The sequence below is a fragment of the Octopus sinensis genome, linkage group LG4 (assembly GCF_006345805.1).
Source record: "Octopus sinensis linkage group LG4, ASM634580v1, whole genome shotgun sequence".
Lineage (NCBI taxonomy): Eukaryota > Metazoa > Mollusca > Cephalopoda > Octopoda > Octopodidae > Octopus > Octopus sinensis.
The window spans coordinates 29,500,801-29,512,776 of record NC_043000.1 but is presented as its reverse complement, the minus strand read 5'-3'; positions in this window follow the sequence as shown (position 1 = coordinate 29,512,776).

The window sequence follows — 11,976 nt, the reverse complement described above, 5'->3', positions numbered from 1 at the left end:
AATTGATTGAAAGTAAAGAAACAAGAATAGATTTCGCTTCTTCTTGTTCTTCTTCTTTAGATTGTTGGTCTGTTTGTCTCCGTTTCGTATATTTTCGTGATGCATTGCCACGATATGTCAGACTTGACAGAATTAACTTGGATTAATTCCAGACTTTTTATTATAATGATTTGGTGAGATAACTGATCAAATTGCCAATAAATTAATTGAAAACACGATCAGTTCTTACTCGGATGCTGATGATGCTGATTCGGTGGAAATAGATTTCTTTTTTCCTCATATATATATATATATATATATATATCTATATATATACATACACACATACAAATACATATATATATATATACATATATATAATATATATATATATATATATATATATATATATATATATATATATATATATTATATTGAAACAGGCAGGCAGGTCTATGAATAAAAGATTATATACGTGTGTATGCGTATATATATGTGTGTGTGTATGTGTGTGTTTGTGTGTATGTGTGTTGGTGTGTGTGTGTGCGCGGAGTGTGTGTGTTGTGTGCATAACATAGACAATGAATAAAAGATATGCGTGTATATACATATATACAGTATATATATATAATATATATATATATATATATTATATATATATATATATATATATATATATACTGTTATGATGGAGAATGAGGTGCAGGAGGGTAGAGAGATAGGAGGGTAGAGAGATAGGTTAAGAGAAATGTGATATAAGCAACAGAACAATGATAACGGAGAGGAGAGAGAGAGAGAGAGAGAGGGTGAGTGTGAGAGGTGTGAGAGAGAGAGAGAATGAGAGAGAGAGAGGGGTGGAGAGTGTTGATGAAATGTACGGTAGGTAACGAAAGGAGCCAGTGTGTTGATATAGCGTAATGTATAATTCCATCTGATTCCATCGACGTAATCTCGATCTGTTTCTTAAACCCAAGACACCGCTTTATTGATTATTTTATCGATTTCGGGTTTGGATAAGAGACTTAAATTCGACCACGATGGCAATTGGCTTCCGAAGTAACCGTCTTATTGAGAACCGTTAAATCTCGAGACAAGTTGCTTTCTTTACGTGAAGATTACGTAGACAAGATAATTGCTGATACTGGGGCAGAAATGGTTGTATGGTTAGCAAGCTCGTTTCACAACCACGTGGTTCCGGGTTGAGTCCCATTGCATGGCACTGTGGGCAAGTGTCTTCTACAATAGCCTCAGCCCCGACCATTACTTTGCAAGAAGGTGAAGTGCTAGACGGAAACTGAAGGAAGAGTGTCGTTTGTGTATTTGTGTGTGTTTGTGTGTGTTTGTGTGTGTTTGTGTGTCTGTGTGTGTGCGTTTGTCCCTACTACAGCTTGATAATAGGTGTTGGCGTATTTATGTCCCCGCAATTTTGCGGTTTGGTAAAAAGAAAACAAACGAATTGAACAAGTTTTAAGCTTTAAAAAAAATAGTAAACAATCGATTCATTCGACTGGAAATTCTCGAAGCCGGTGTCACATCATGGCTGCGGTTTCATAACGGAAGGAAGTAAAAGATAAAAGATAAAAGATAAAAATAAAAAGTTGCAGATATAGACGCAGGCAGGGCTATATAAGCACAGGCGTGTCTATATAGGCGCAACGTGGTTATATAGGCGCATGCGTGGCTATATTGGCACAGGCGTGGCAATATAGGCGCAGGCGTGGCTATATAGGCGCAAGCATGGCTATATAGGCGCAGGCGTGGCTATATAGGCGCATGCTTGTCTATATAGGCGCAAGCGTGGCTCTATATGCGCAGGCATGGCTATATAGGCGCAGGTGTGTATATATATGCGCAAGCTTTGCTATATAGGCGCAGGCGTGGCTCTGTTGTAAGAAACTTGCTACCCAAGCACATGGCTCTGGGTTCAGTCCCACTGCGTGGCACCTTGGGCCAATGACTTCTACTGTAGCCTGGGCCAACCAAAACCTTGTGCGTGGATTTCGTAGAAGGAAACTGATTTATTTTGTCTTACTAAACGCTTCAAGACGGTACTCCAGCATAGCCGCAGCCCACTGACTGAAACAAGTAAGAGTTAAACAATTCTGTGATACGGTATTATCGTACAGCCAGCCGTCGTTCGCGATCTCTCGTATTACTCTGTAGCATGTGTCCTGCTTACATTAAACGTTGTGTCTTTAAAGTCGACAGCAAACATGGATCCCTCAAACCTGACCCAGTGAAACATCAATGATATGACAGCTGGAGAGAGTGAAGGGAGAAGGGGTTCGGTCAACACCAATACTGAGTTGGTACCCATTTACGGCTAAGTAGACTGAAACTAATTAAAATAAAGAGCCTTACTCAAGGAGGCAACGCACTGCTCAGTCTGCGAATTGAACCTACCTGCAGCCTTGTGGTCATAATAAGGGCAGTCTATCAATTAGGCTATGAGCATTTACTTGGATTTCGATTTTGCAGTCATTTAAATTGAAAACAATTTTTCCTCTTTTGTTTTTGCAACAAAATATATCAGGCCATCCCATAAGTTCTGTCCGAATTTTGAATAAAGAAAACAAGTGATCAAATGTTATATTTAATTGAAATTTAATCATCAATGTATTCTCCCTGATTATCTGTGATTTCCTTCCATCTATTTACAAGCTTTTTGATCCCATCAATGTAAAACTCTTTTGGTTTCACAGCGAAGAACTCTGAAATGTCAGTTTTGACATTCTCCTGGCTTGAAAAAGTTATGTCCCCCAAATGATTCAGTAAACTCCGAAACAAATGGTAGTCTGAAGGAGCAAGTTCGGGAGAATAAGGTGGATGAGGAAATTTTTCCCAACCAAGCTCTTCGATCTTCTGTGATGTGATCTTTGCAGTGTGGGGTCGCGCATTGTCCTGATGAAATATCACTCCTTTTCGATTCACTAAAGCGAGTCTTTTTTCCTTCAAAGCTTGGTTCAAACGCTCTAATTTCTGAGAGTAGACTTGAGCATTGATTGTTGCATTAAATGGTGACAATTCAAAGTGAATTTACTCCTTTGCAATCCCACCAGATAGAGGCGAGAAGCTTTTTTCCATGAAGTTCCTTTCTCGGTTGTGGTTGAGCTTTTTCCCTTTTACCAAGCCACTGTTTATCATTTCGATAGAAGATCCATTTTTCGTCACCAGTCACAAGTCTATCCAAAAAGGGTGAAATGAGTTCGCGAGAATAGAGAGAACAGGTGTCAGCTCGAGATTTGCAGTTGCATTCGAACAATTCATGAGGCACCCATTTTCCAAGTTTAGGAATCTTTCCAAGTTGTTGAAAATAACGATGAACAGTTGTATGGTTTGAACTAAGCTTTATTGCCAATTCTTCATCTGATAATGCAGGATTTTCTTGAAGTAATGCCTCAAGGAGGTTATCATCAAACTCAACTGGACGTCCTGTTCGATCTTCATCTTCAAGGCTGATATCTCCACTTCTGAATTTTGCAAACCATCTTCTGCAAGTTATTTCATTCAAGCATTCTTTCCCATAAACTGAGTGTATATTTCGAGTCGCTTCGGCTACAGAGTTTCCTTTTTTGTACTCATAAAGCATTATGTGCCTCAAATGCTCTTTGGATATTTCCATGTTAGAAATTCTATTATTCTGTAAAATAATATTTAATTAGTTTAAATGTACACAAATACATAAAAATGATTTTAAATTCCATTAGACATTCTAAAATAATATTAAATTTCATTCAATTTTAAAAAAGGTAAAATCGGACAGAAATTACGGGATGACCTCATAGAAAGGAAATTCGTTCAATATTTATCGTTGTTCTTGTTGTTTAGTCCCAGATAAGGAAAGATGAAGTAGACAAGTGGCCAAAGATATTTCGTCCGTGGCCATCCCACCGTTAAGTCAGTGTTTTTAAAGGAACTTTATCTCGTGTTTCAGTAATGTTTCAAGACGGTAAGAGCATTATGTATCATTTAAGGGATATTTGACTGGTTTTAGAGCAGGTTAGGTTACCACATTGAGGCCCCCTTTAGATTTTACGACTAGAATATACCTTCATCTTTCCACAGTAGATAAAGTGGATGGCCCCCTACCTTCGATTTCACTGGCTGAATTTACCCTCTATCTTTCTAGTGTAGATAACGTGGACGGCCCCCAACTTTTGATTTTACTGGCTGAATTTACCCTAGATGTTTCTAGTGTAGATAACGTGGGTAACTCTCTCTTTAGATTTTGCTGATCGAATTTATCTTCGATCTTACAAGAATAAATAAAGCTCCGCTTTTAGTTCTACTGATCGAATTTATATTCATCTTTCCATAATAGATAAATCAGTTGTCTCCCTTTAGATTTTCCTGGTCGAATCATTATTCTATCTTTCTACATCAGATAAAGCTTATGGTTTTGTCTTTATCTTTATATTTTTCAGGCTACATTTCCCTTCCGACCTTCCAGGGTAGATAAAGTGGGTATCTGTATGCGTAACATGCATGACTGATTCCCGAAATGTAACATTCTTCCCGAAAACATATGGCTTTGTTGTCTAATAAAGAAATCGATATCGATTAGGCAAAATACATATCGAGACAATAGAATCATTTAACATCATCTTCACAGATAAAACATTTGTTCATATATACATACGTGCAGACGCACACACACACACATACATAAATAAATACGTATATATATATATATATATATATATATATATATATATATGTATATATATATATATATATATATATATATATATATATATATATATATATACATATTATATATATAAATAATATATATTGTGTATATATAATATACATATATATTAAATGCACACACACACGTGTGTATACATATGTATGCGTGCATATATGTATGTAAATATATATATATATATGTGTGTGTGTGTGTATATATATATATATATATATGATGTTTCGCTTGGTTTCATCTTCGATCACCATCGATTAAAAGAAACTTGATGTCGATCGGAGATAAAAGCCATCGAAACTTATTACACAGAATAAACATTTTAATTTCATTTTTTCTAAAGTGTAAGTTAACAGTCCGAATGAACTGTAATATTATAAGAATAACTCATTTCAGATATTTTAAGTATCCAATATACATATAAATAGTCTTAGTGTTTTGGTATGATGAACATCTGCGTAAAAAAAATACACAGGAATCGAATATAATTCGTTAAATTTTAAATATATCATTACAAGTGTAAGTTTATTGATGTCCAAGTTTAAGGCTGTTTCTGTTGTTGCTGTTCTTCATCTTCTACTGCTTTTTCTTCGTCTTCTTCTTCTTGAGTAAGATGAATACGGCGATGACTATCATAATTATGATGATGATGATGAAAATTGTGTTATTTAAATACGGAGTGACTATGCGGAGGAGTGATAAGTATAAATACAAAATTGTTACCGGTTCAAATGATAACAAGTTTGATGATACTCAACTTCATGAAATTATATTATAATTCATTTAATATTTCATGTCTTCCGTATCCGTATCTATAAACAGTCTGTTTCTACATATTTCTGCATCATCAGTATAGAATTATAGATTGTCAGTTCATATCAGTATAAGTAATTTAGTAATAAGTAAAAAGTAATAAGTATTTTAGAGTGTCTTCATTCTAAATTGAACCAACGTAAAACGGAAGCGGAAATGGTGTCATTCATATTTTTAGGGTCAGTGAGAGAGAGGTAATATTTGAATTATTCAATGAATATCTGGTCAACTCAAAGCAATCTTTTGAAATTTAAATATTCTTTTATTCTTTTACTTGTTTCAATCATTTCACTGCGGCCTTGCTGGAGCACCGCCTTTAGTCGAAAAAATAGAACCCACGACTATTCTTTATAAGTCTAGTACTTATTCTATCGGTCGCTTTTGCCGAACCGCTAAGTTACGGGTACACAAACATTCCAACATCTGTTGTCAAGCGATGTTGGCGGCGACAAAGACACACAAACATCAATATATACATATTACACACACACACACAACACACACATATATATATATGTGTGTGTGTGTGTGTGTGTGTGTGTGTGTGTGTGTGTTGTGTCTGTGTCTGTCTGTCTGTGTGTCTGTCTGTGTCTGTGTTCGTCCCCTCACCATTGCTTGATATCGATATTGGTGTGTTCACGTTCCCGTAACTTATATATATATATATATATATATATATATGTCGGCGAGCTAACAGAATCGTTAGCACGCCGGGCGAAATGCTTAGTGGTCTACCGTTACTTTCTTAGCTCAAACTCCGCCGACGTCGACTTTGCCTTTCATCCTTTCGGAGTCGATTAAATAAGTACAAGTTACGCACTGGAGTCGATATAATCGACTTAAACCCTTTGTCTGTCCTTTGTTTGTCCCCTCTATGTTTTAAGCCCACTGTGGGCAATAAGGAAATGAATATATACATATATATACGACGGGCTTCTTTCAGTTTCCGTCTACCAAATCCACTCACAAGGCTTTGGTCTGCCCAAGGTTATAGTAGAAGACACTTGTCCAAGGTGCCATGCAGTGGGACTGAAACCACAACCATGCGGTTTTGAAGCAATCTTCTTACCACACAGCCATGCCAGCACCTAGTACAGAAATTATTACTTTCTCAGCCTCTCTGCTTGTTGTCATCTATATGTTAATTTATCTCCTGTAGTCGAAGTGGCTATAAATGCATATACTTTTCTTGCCCCTATGTTCCACATACCAAGTCTGACGCCCTGTGATTTGAACGCCTTCCTATTATCGCGTCTATTACGTTGTTTCCGTTATACTTAATTGTTTCCGGTATAATTAATTAAGGTAGTTTTTAATTAAAATAGTCACCTGTAGGCATTCTGTCGATTGTCCAGTTACTGTTGTATTTTTCGTGACATAGCATTAAATACAGCTGTAACTTGTCTATCGACAAAGTAGACAAAATAAATATAAGGCTCAGGAGTAGCTGTGTGGTAAGAAGCTAGCTTCCCAACCACATGGTTCCGGGTCCAGTCCCACTCCGTGGCACTTTGGGCAAGTGTATTCTACTATAACCTCGGGCCGACCAAAGCTATGTGAATGGATTTGGTAGACGGAAACTAAAAGAAGCCCATCGTATATATATATATATATGTGTGTGTGTGTGTGTGTGTGTGGTGTGTGTGTGTGTGTGTGTGTGTGTGTATGTCTGTGTCTGTCTGTGTTTGTGTCTGTCTGTGTCTGTGTTTGTCCCCTCACCATTGCTTGATATCGATGTTGGTGTGTTCACGTTCCCGTAACTTAGCCGTTCGACAAGAGGCGACCGATAGAGAATAAGTACTAGGCTTACAAAGAATAAGTTCTGGAGCCGATTTTTTTCGTCTAAAGGCGGTGCTCCAGCATGGCCGCAGTCAAATGTCTGAAACAAGTAGAAGAATAAAAGAGACGATTATCATAGATGGCTATTGCTTATGATATTTCTACATAAGGTGAAACTGCGAAATGAAAATAAATCATATTTTTGAGTAAGGAAAAGATACAGGTGAAGGAATCAATGATATTTCTCAAGTGAATCAAAAGATTATTTTGGATTTCTTTAATATTTCATATATATATCAATATCACCGATTCTAATATTTATCAATGTGTTTCCATACCTACCTCTCTATCAATTTATTTATACATTTGTTTAACTACCCGTCACTCTACGCACACATAAACACACGTATATACATACACTTGTGCGTGTATGTGTATATGTATATATATATATATAATTATTTGAGGGAATATTAATCCTAACTTACAGGGAAAAAAATTCAATTTAGAAATACTAAATCAAATTTCACACAATAGAATATATACTTAAAATATTAGAAAAACCACCTTTTATCAATTCAAAATGAACAATTAAATTACACCAACTAGAAAATGACATATAATAGAAATATCAAAATTAGAATAACAATTAAATGATTAAGTAAATTGCAAAACATAATTAAAAACGTATATAATTGGTAGATATATAATTAGTAGAATATATATATATATATATATATATATATATGATATATATATCAAAATAAGCAACAAGAATGACTCCGGTAATTTGGTACAATTGTTTCGCACTACATCATTTTATTAAATGTTGTAAGTATTACAACAGATTTAACATGCTGAGTATTCATTAGCCAATTATAGAGGTTTTCCATTAATACAAAAGTTTTCAAATCAAGTGGCAACATTATAGAGAAGGTAGATACACAGACAAAGATGTAGATTTAAATTTTAAGAACAAATGAGGTAGTGAATTTTAAAACATCAGAGTAATATAAATCTGTTGAATAATCGTCTGGAGTTGGGTTATCTTGTATACATTCCACAACCCGAACGTTTAAATACTTTAAATAAAAATTGTGAGTATTCCTATATTTTTCAAATTTAACTTTTTATAATAATAATAAGAAATATACTATACTAGCTTTCATTTTAACTTTCATAAATGACTAAAAAAACTTCACTGCAAACTTGAAATTGGAATTTTTTCTAAATCTAATCTAGCTTTAAAATTAATAAGGCTTTCCCCCAGTTATAAAATACTATGCCTACTCATAATAATAAGTGATAGGTTTTATCCCTTTTTTTCTCTAATTTACACTCTCTGTAAATGGGATTAATGACCATTTGACATTGACCTAGTTTTTCTCACCAAATAGTAGTAATTGGCATTTTGTTGGTGGCAACTACTGTCTTCAACATGAATTCCTTTTATGGTATTCTGAAACCTCCTTTACCCCATTCCTACAGTTAAAAAAATATTGATTACTTCTAACCTTATAGCAGTTAGGAGCAGCCATAGCTTGGTCAGTCAGTGCTTGGACTTCACTACCTCATATTTTCTTAAAAATTAAATCTACATATTTGCCTGTATATCTACCTTCTCTATAATGCTGCCACTTGATTTGAAAACTTTTGTATTAATGGAAAACATCTATAATTGGCTGATGAGTACTCAGCATCTTAAATCTGTTGTAATACTTACAACATTTAATAAAATGATGTAGTGCGAAACAATTGTACCAAATTACCGGAGTCATTCTTGTTGCTTATTTTCATTATAATCACCCCACAAATTTTTATGGATAACACCATACAATATTCTGGTGCATCTAAATTAAGTGCCATATTCATTCGAATCTAAATTTTTGATGAACTTATATATATATATAAATATATAATATACAAAATGGGGCAACAAAGCATACAGATAGACGATACAAAGAAAACAAGAACAGGTCATTCAAAGTTTTCATTCCTCAGTCAAGTTCCAGATTATCTTTGCAATTTCGGTTGATTATACCTGAGATTGCTCCAATCTAGCCAGCCCCAAGGAAAAACTAAGCTAAGGGCATTAGATTCCTTGGAAGAATGCAGCGAATGTATACAAAAACAAGGACCGCAAAAAAAACGGACAAGACGCACAGACAAATAGATAGATAGATAGATAGAGATAGATAGATAGATAGATAGATAGATAGATAGATAGATAGATAGATAGATAGATAGACAGATAGATATACTTTTATGTGCTTTTATATATGCATGTATTTCCGTATACATAAGCACATAATACATACACGCACATATATATATATATATACATACATACACACATTATATATATATATATATATATGTATGTATATAATGTATATATATATGTATGTATATATACACAACACACATATATAATATATACACACACGCACACACACACACACACAATAACATATATATATATATATATATATATATATATATATATATATATATATATATATATATAGCATCATAAGCTCATTTCACGGATAACATAAATTAATTGTATGAACTAAGAAGTAACCATTTGACCCAAAGACTAATATTTCTTTTGCATCTAATTAATATCCTTACAGTTTATTTTCAAACATTTGACCAACGTTGGACACTGGAATGAATGGGTGGCCTTTAATCCTTTAATATTATTTCATAAAATGACCTTAAAAGATTTTAGCAGTCGACAAATGAGACGAGTCACATCTATTTGTCTTTTTCTCTCTTTTACATTTCCATATATCTCTTCCCCGCTCTCTCTTTCTTTCTCTTTCCCCCTTTTCGTCACTGTTTTATTCGCTCTTCCTTTCGCATTTCATATAGTTTAAGAATTTACAAGTCGATTAGTCATCAGCTGCGAGATACCATTTTCAATTATTCCTGTTTTGGTGCTGTTCCCTGTTATATTCGGTGTCTCAAAGGCATAGCACCATCCGCTGGTTTTGACAAGAAATGAATTGCAGATATGAAGATATGATTTCAAACGAACTTTACATTTAGGAAAAGTTCTAGTAATTATTCAGAAATTAATTAATTCAGTGTGTAGAGTACATTTATTATATCTATATGTAAATTTATGTATTTAAATGCGAGTGTGTGTACGGTTGTTCTGCTTTCGTGCTATATATATGTTTATATATATACGTACATACACACACTCATATATATATATATATTATATATATATATGTGTGTGTGTGTGTGTGTGTGTGTGTTGTGTGTGTGTGTGTGTGTGTGTGTGGTGTGTGTGTGTGTGTGTGTGTTGTGTGTGTGTGTGTGTGTGTGCGTGTGTTTGTGTGTATGTTTGTATGTATTTATGCATGTATTTATGTATGTATATATATATATATATTTCAATATACATATGTAGTTGAAATTTACAGAAAAACAAAAGGCGAAGACAGGTATATGAACAACAAGCAGATGTATTAGTTTGATGCCCGGTAAAGTGAGAAAGTTGTTTACGATTCGAGCCTACGCTCTTCAACAGAAAGGAATAAGAGAAAATATACAGAGAGAGAATTTTAAAAAACACTTGTGTATTTAGCGATCAAGCATGACGGCTGCCTGGGAAATAAATGTTTGATAAGAAAGGTAGAAAGAAGAAGAGATAATAAAGTATTGGTGATACCAAAATGAAGGTGCGCGTGTGCATGTGTGTATGTGAGAATGTGTAAGTGTGTATGTGTGTGGATAGGGGCTAGTAACTTTGACGTATGGGTGTGTGCATGTGTAATGTGTGGGTATGTGGATGATAGTATATGGAGGTGATGGAGGTGGAGATGGGGTGGAATAGGAAGTGGGGTAGGAAAGTAAGGTGGGCTATGTGGTGTAGGGTATATGGGTGTGGAGTGGCATGTGGGTGGAGGGGTATCAATGAAGGGAGAAGGTGGTAGTGTAGGAGTGAAGAAAGGAAGAGAGGAGAGATGGGTAGGAGTGAAATCAAGTAATACATATACGTATACTTATATATATATATATATATATATATACACACATATATATACATATACATACATACATATATATACCTATACACACACACACACATATATATATATATACATATACATATATACATATATATATATACACAGGGGAGGGTGGTGTTCCTCTGCCTTGTCCCGCAGATCCTCCTTTCCTCTTGCAGCCCTCATTTTCTTCCTTTTTTCGAGGAGGTTTCCACCTCCTCGACTTCCTCCTTCTCTCCCTCCAATGAGGGAGCAGGGAGTGGTACTTCTATCAACTGCTCCAGTACCTTATTTTGGTCCTTGGGGCAATTCTTCTTGATATGGCCCGGTTCCAGGCACATGTGACACAGGGGGTGGGGTCGTCCCTCAAGCCTCACCGGATACCTAGACCCGGCCATCCTTTAAAAATGTGGAAAAACAAGATTTTCGGCTGAGTGGGTCCATAGGGTAGAAACAGCTTTTGACCCCTCCCAATCAGCCACAGGCAAAATTTTTACATTGAGTAGCTTGGTACTGCTTCCATCCAGACCCCGGCGGATAGTGTCTTTTATCCACTCGAGTATCAGTTCCGGGTACGAAACCACAGACCCAAGCCTTTATCAACATCTTTCCACAATAAGTTGGAAGGAACAAAATTTCCCTGCCCTCCAGGGGCTGGCTTGCGAATTCGCAAGC